The 6,882-nt window shown below is 37.6% G+C and overlaps 1 long non-coding RNA gene across 2 annotated transcripts; it reads right to left on the bottom strand.

The window, feature by feature from the left end:
* Nucleotides 1–897: 897 nt before the first annotated feature.
* Nucleotides 898–6,313, bottom strand: LOC120080041 (uncharacterized). Of its 2 annotated transcripts, XR_016530330.1 has the most exons (5): nucleotides 5,830–6,313; nucleotides 5,669–5,733; nucleotides 1,969–2,053; nucleotides 1,794–1,864; nucleotides 898–1,094 (listed from the first exon to the last, which is right to left on the bottom strand). It is a non-coding gene; the product is annotated as an uncharacterized LOC120080041 (long non-coding RNA). The 2 variants fall into 2 exon arrangements; XR_016530329.1 differs by lacking the exons at nucleotides 898–1,094; nucleotides 1,794–1,864; nucleotides 1,969–2,053 and adding an exon at nucleotides 5,303–5,588 and having other exon boundaries at nucleotides 5,830–6,296.
* Nucleotides 6,314–6,882: the final 569 nt, after the last annotated feature.

Raw genomic sequence — 6,882 nt, forward strand, 5'->3', positions numbered from 1 at the left:
GCAGCTGCACGAGCCCTTCCTGCATGCCATAAATGACCTACGAATAGGAAGAATCATAAAACAAAATTAGAGGTAGCTAACCAACTTCTAGGAGAGACATCTTGTTTCCTAAGTGTTCTCTGGTCTCGATGAAAACTATAACCCTGTAATTGTGTCGACTCAAAGGAAATGTGATATCAGTTGGGCTGATATGTAGTCTGATCTTCTCTTTTATGAATAGAGACTTGAGTATTAGATGACGATGAAGATAGGTCTGTCCAATTTGTCCCTTAATACTAATGTTAATCCTTCTATTAATATGGTGCAAAATACTCAGCAACATCAGCATCTAAATCAAGAAGCGCAATGAAACCAAAACGTTGGTTCCAAAGGGAACAATATTGGAGAGAGAAATAGATGGAATAATGCCTCCACAAATCGTCCCTTATGTCAAATTTGTAGTAGGTTGGAGCACACTACTGACATTTGTTTTCTTCAATATAACCCAATGTTGAATAATGCAAAAAAAACACAAAAGAGAATTGAATCCACCTATACTGTGGCTGTCATTCAGAGTAAAGGCTTTCTTCAACCTGCTCAAAACTTATCTGCATTCCTAACTAATTCTGCTATAGAAAATCTTGAGTGTGTAGTTGATCAATGCTGGTATGCTGATAGCGGGGCTTTAAGCCATGTTGCAACCAGTCCAAATTACATCACCTCTTGCTCTGGATACACAAGTAATGAAAAACTTGTAATTGGAAATTGTAACGACCCAACCGCCTAGGACTTAAGTTAGGCCGTTACTAAATACATGCATGCATGAAACTTAAAACGACACCCTTTTATGGTGCAATAAATACTAAATAAATAAGGTAAGTTAAAAAATCCTTCATTAAATTAAAATATTAAAACAAATAATAAGGTAACTATAAATCATAAATGATAATAATAAGTATGAATTACAATTCTTAATAGTAAGTTTCAAACAACAAAACTGAAAGTTAAAAAAACATGGAAAGAAATCTAAATATCATGAGCGAAAGCATAAAACTAGTCCTAGTGGCTCGATCACGAATTCCGCTTGTCAATCGCCGGTGCATCTCTACCTTTACCTAAAACAAAAACATAAGAAAGAATGAGTATAAAATACTCAGTAAGTAACCCATTACTGGGGTCGGGCTAGGCATCTATGTCCTCTAGATGCCTACCCCTAGTGAATCCCGAAGGAAACATAATATCTGGTGAATCTCGAAGGAAACACAATCTCTGGTGAATCCCGAAGGAAACACAATCTCTGGTGAATCCCGAAGGAAACACTATATCTGGTGAATCCCGAAGGAAACACTATATCTGGTGAATCCCGAAGGAAACACAATATCTGGAGAATCCCGAAGGAAACACAATTTGGTGAATCCCGAAGGAAACACAATCTGGTGAATCCCGAAGGAAACACAATATCTAGTGGGCATCTAACTAATCAGTAAAGACACTATCACAGTCACAACATCATAATTATCACAACATGGTTCTATAACATACATATATACCTCAACATCCTGGCTTTACAACATGCATATATGTCTCAATATCCACATATCAAATACAACCTCATTGAATCAAGTATCATCTCATACTAGCATGCAAGTATCTACGTACACAAATAAATCTTTCAGATCATCATACAAGAACATATATCGGTCATACGATACTATCCGTCTATCATGTTATCGTTTTGTCATAATATTCATCTATCATGCTAGCATATATCTAGTGCCTAGCCCGTGGGCAGTTCCAGTAGTAGGATTACTTACCTGAAATCGCAATTCTCAAAATTAATCCAAGCAATATTTCCTTGAACACAGTTGGAAGACCATAATCCCTCCTATAATATAAATTACAATGTTTAATTTAGCATATCTGGCACAAAACAATAAATCCAATGCTTGCAACTTATTCTTTAGGGTCTAATTGAATTTAACAAATTACCAAAGGTCCTCAAATTAAGCTTAACAAAAGTTGTGGTTTGGTTCAAGTTCAGTTCCAAAGCTCGATTTATGTGTCTGTGTCCAATCTGAGCATAAATAAAAACCAATATTTAATAACTAAATTTTCAACAATTACCCTAAATCCAAAAGGACCAAAGGTACCAAAACTTACCAAACCAAAATCAAACCTTTGTAACACCGTACAACATGCTTTCAATCTTCAACCTCCACTAAAACTCGAATCTATGACCCAAATATAATGGATTTTATCAAAATTAACCCAAAATCAAATGGGTAATCAAGATCCATTCACGAAAATTCATAAAACCCACCAAGATCTTACCCAAAACCAAGCTTTCCGACGAAACCCTCAAATCCAGCAAGCAAAAGTAGAAGTCCGTCGCGGTGAATAGCAGTTTAGTGGGGGAGACCTTCGTTGGTGGTGGTGCGCTGGGCCAGGATCCGGACTAGGGGTGAACGACTATTGCAACTGCAAGCTGCGGACACACGCTTCTCGACCCGGATGCACGATGCCGACGACAGCAGATCACACGGCACCTGAGCAAAACGCGACTGACGGTAGGTACTCTTAATGGTGACTTGGTTGCAGTTAGCGGTGAGAAAGAGATAAGAAAAGTATGGGTCGGTTGAGGGAAGGATAAGTGGAAGAAGATGACCTCCTAGGGATTTGTGCGACTCTAATGGCTTAATTGGCTTCCCTTACTTTTAATATAAAATAAACATATTTAATCCCTTTCCTTTTTCCTCTTGAAATTCACAATCTTTTTGGTATTTCAAATCCCAATATCTTTTCAAAATTCTAAAATAAACCAAACTTTCTAATTTTAATTCAATTTCCAAAATTAAATCAAAATTGAAGCCATTTGACATAAATTTTAAATGTTTTTCCTAATCAAATTTTAAATTACAAAATTCTTCTCAAATCAAATATTAAAATTTAATTATCCTCTCACAATAATTCAATTTAACCTCCAAGAATCCAAAATTTTCCTAAAATACTACAAAATAATTGAATTCAAATTACGAAGAAAAAAAATTGGGATGTCACAGAAATGGTAGTAAGTTACCAGTCTCCCATATAGGCATCCAGAACGCTTGAAGACAGATTGCTCATTTTTTGCTGCAAAACGGGGTAGTGTTGCTACGCTTTGGATTTTGACGCGATTTATCCCTCGCGTGCCTCACACAATGGAGTGTCAAGCACCAGTGTCACGTCTCAAGTGCAACGCTTCTTGGCTTTTTCTATGACTTAGCGATGCAACGTTGACCCCAGTGTCACGACACTACCCCGCAACTATAAATAGATTTCTTTCATTTTTGCTGAAGAAGGAAAGCACAATTTTAATGGAGGCTGGAATTTCTCTCTGTATCAATTAGTCTCTAGGGTAATTTTGTTTCCTATCTAGGTTAGATTTTGATTTCTTTTTTATTTGTAATCAATAACTTGTAATTCTTTATGAATTTGTCTATGGATTTGTGAATAATTCAATCTTGTTTCTATTTCAAGAGTTCTTGCAAATTATTTTGAGTTTTCTACTTTTCTTTATTATTAACAACTTCAATTTGAGCATTCTTGAATCTGTTTTTAATTCTTGAAGCATGTTGAATGATCTATATCTTGAACATGTTTAGCCTAGATGCTTGGTTTTGTAATTTTCACTCATGACTGAATATATTACTTTTAATGTGTTCGATACAATGTCTAGTTAAGACCTTTAAGAGGCAATAGTAATTGTGTGTTGAATGGCTGACTATCCTAGGACGCACTAATTGCTAGATTTGGAGAAAATTCAGTTAATTGAGTAAACTATCTTAACAATTAATCAACGCAATTGAATCCTAGAACTTAATGCGCATGTTGTCTCTTCTATATGACTGCTAAGGAACTCAATAGAGGTAGAAACATGTAGATAGATTAGAGTTAGAGCTATCCTAACTTAATCGTAGATACTAAACTCTTTAGCCACGAGATCTACCATCCGTTAACTGTCAGGAGACCAACAACTGAACTCTTCTTACCACAGATATATTTCTGTATCCATCGGATATAACCAATCATGAGTACAATGACCCTTCATAGATGCTCGTAAGTACAGTTAGGCCAATTTATCGTTTTGCCCATGTAGTTACATCTCATTCCTCTAATGAACAATACAACATAGTCCTACTATGTGTGAACACCATTCGAGCTAAAAGAAGATGTGTGGCACCATATCGTTCAAGCCCTGGAATTATCCCTTAAGGGAGCTATCTATCTACTTGTCCCTGCCTCGGGGAAGGAGTGAATTCCATCTTGTGTAGATGAGTTCCTAGCTCGAAAATCAGACGAATCCCCAAAATGGTAGGTTTGAATCAGCGACCTGGCACTTGCACTCATACAAATCAAAGGACGTCGTCAATGGTAGGAGTTCCCAACTCACTCATGTTACCTATGGTCATCCTAGTGAAGTGAAGGCTCTATCATCAATAGTGTTATATAATAAGATGTTAACACTTCGTGGTCAAGTCTTATATAAACTCTTTGTATAGAACGCCCCCGCTCGCATGTCCCCAACACGAATGATCACGATCTGACCAGCTGTGACAAGTCACAACAATTATGACCATTCCACAAAGTGGGCCGCATCCGTAGTGTTACCAGGATAAGATTTCCCTCTTATATCCATATATTACAGACATAATCCACTTGTATGTCACCACATACATGCTTAAGTTACAGACAGATAAATAGGGATTTTATGTTTATTGGTTTGTAGCAAAGCAAATAACCTCTGGTGACATAACCTCTAGTGAATCACGAAGAAAACACAACCTCTGGTGGATCTCGAAGAAAACACAACCTCTGGTGAATCCCAAAGGAAACACCACCTCTGGTGAATCCCGAAGGAAACACCACCTCTGGTGAATCCCGAAGGAAACACCACCTCTGGTGAATCCCGAATGAAACACCACCTCTGGTGAATCCCGAAGAAAACACAACCCTTGGTGGATCCCGAAGGAAACACAACCTCTGGTAAATCCCGAAGGAAACACAACATCTAATGGGCATTTAACTAATCAGTGAAGACACTATCATAATCTCAACATCACAGATATCACAACGTGGTTCTATAACATACATATACACCTCAACATCATGGCTCTACAACATACATATACCTCTCATCATCCTAGTTTCATAACATATATATACATCTCATCATCCCCAGATTCAGTAGGATCTCCAAGAATAATAATATACTCAAATTATGCTAGCATTCAAACATCTCTATGCGCATCTAGTCTTTTAAATCCTCGTGTCAGTAAGGCATACATAAACATAAAACCATAAATATATCCTCAGTAAATCATAATTATCCATAACTGACCCTAGTCCTTTCAAACCTCAATCAATGAAGGCATACATGAATATTATGTTAAATAATGATACTCTATAAATCATAATTATTAATAACTAACTCTAGTCCTTCCAAACCTTAGTCAAGGAAGGCATACATAAATATCATGTTAACTAATGATCCTCTATAAATCATAATCATCATGGTCTGGCACTAGCGCATACATGAATTTCTCCCGCCTTAGACAAGCCCAAGATTTAACCTAAGGACAACATAATTTTAACATCAGCCTTTACCAACACTTTCAAACCAAAATCCATTCATCTACTCCATAACACTTACCCAAATGTCTAAAGAAATGGCTTCGAACGAGTTCGGCAACTAACCAAAATTCTTGAAGCTTGATTCTAGCATCAAGACATCAGAAACAAACCAAATCTTAAATCGAAATTCAATGGTTTTCAGAACCTCCAAGAAACCCATAAAAGGTAGCACAACCTTACCTAAGGTCAAAAATTCTGGCGACTAGCCACGGGTTCCAGTTGCTGTGATGGGCTGAAGAAGAGAACATCAGCCAGGCGTGACGAGCGGAGCGAGGACGGCTGTTGTGGTGGTGTGCTTCGACGGAGACGGCGAAGACTAACAGCGTCGTACAGTGAGACGGGGATCGTGCGGCTGGGGCTTGAACAGATCTTGGCAGCGACTTCGGTGGTCGGTCGACGAGCACAAACAGATGACCCAGTCGGTGGCTAGATCTCACAAGGACAAACAAGCGACAAAGGTCTCTTGCGCGGCGCGACTAGGTAGACGAAGCGACACGGACGTGAGCTGTTAGGTGTCATAGCTGTGCGGACGCGGGCGACTGTGTTTCTGCAGAGGCACGGTGCGCGGCGGATGTTCGACTTCCGATCTGGGCGGTGGTTAGGGTCTCGGCTGGAGGGAAAACATAAGGGGGAAGAGGTTTTAGTAGAAGAAGAAAGGGGAAAGGGATAAGAATATAAAATAAATAAAATAAAATAAAAATATTTATTTTATTCTATTGTATTGTATTTTATTTTATGTTATTTTATTTCTTCCCTTCAATACTTATTCCCTTTTCCCCAAATGACTTCAATTTTCGACAATAACTCCAAAATTAAATTCAACTGACAAAAAGTCCAAATTTCACAATTTTCTTTGATTAAATAATTAAACTGAAATATCCCTTTATTAGTAATTACAACTCAGTAATCTAATTAAATTTCAAAAATTTCAAAAATGTTCTCGAATATTACAAAATACTTAAATTACATTAGAAACAAAATTCGGGATGTTACATTCTTCCCTCCTTAAAGAACTTTCGTTCTCAAAAGTTCATTCCTAAAAAGTTCTGGGTAATTAGCTCTCATCTCATCCTCTCACCTCCAGGTAGCCTCTTGAACTGGTGATTCTACCACAAGAATTTCACATGGCGTAATGTCTTTACCTCTCTGGCAAGAATTTCTACAGGTTTTCCCTCGTAACTCAAGTTATCATTCAACTGCAATGGCTTTAAGTTGTTGTTCTAGACTTGCCTT

The sequence above is a fragment of the Benincasa hispida genome, chromosome 6 (assembly GCF_027475165.1).
Source record: "Benincasa hispida cultivar pf3 chromosome 6, pf3_genome.v1.1, whole genome shotgun sequence".
Taxonomy (NCBI): Eukaryota; Viridiplantae; Streptophyta; class Magnoliopsida; order Cucurbitales; family Cucurbitaceae; genus Benincasa; species Benincasa hispida.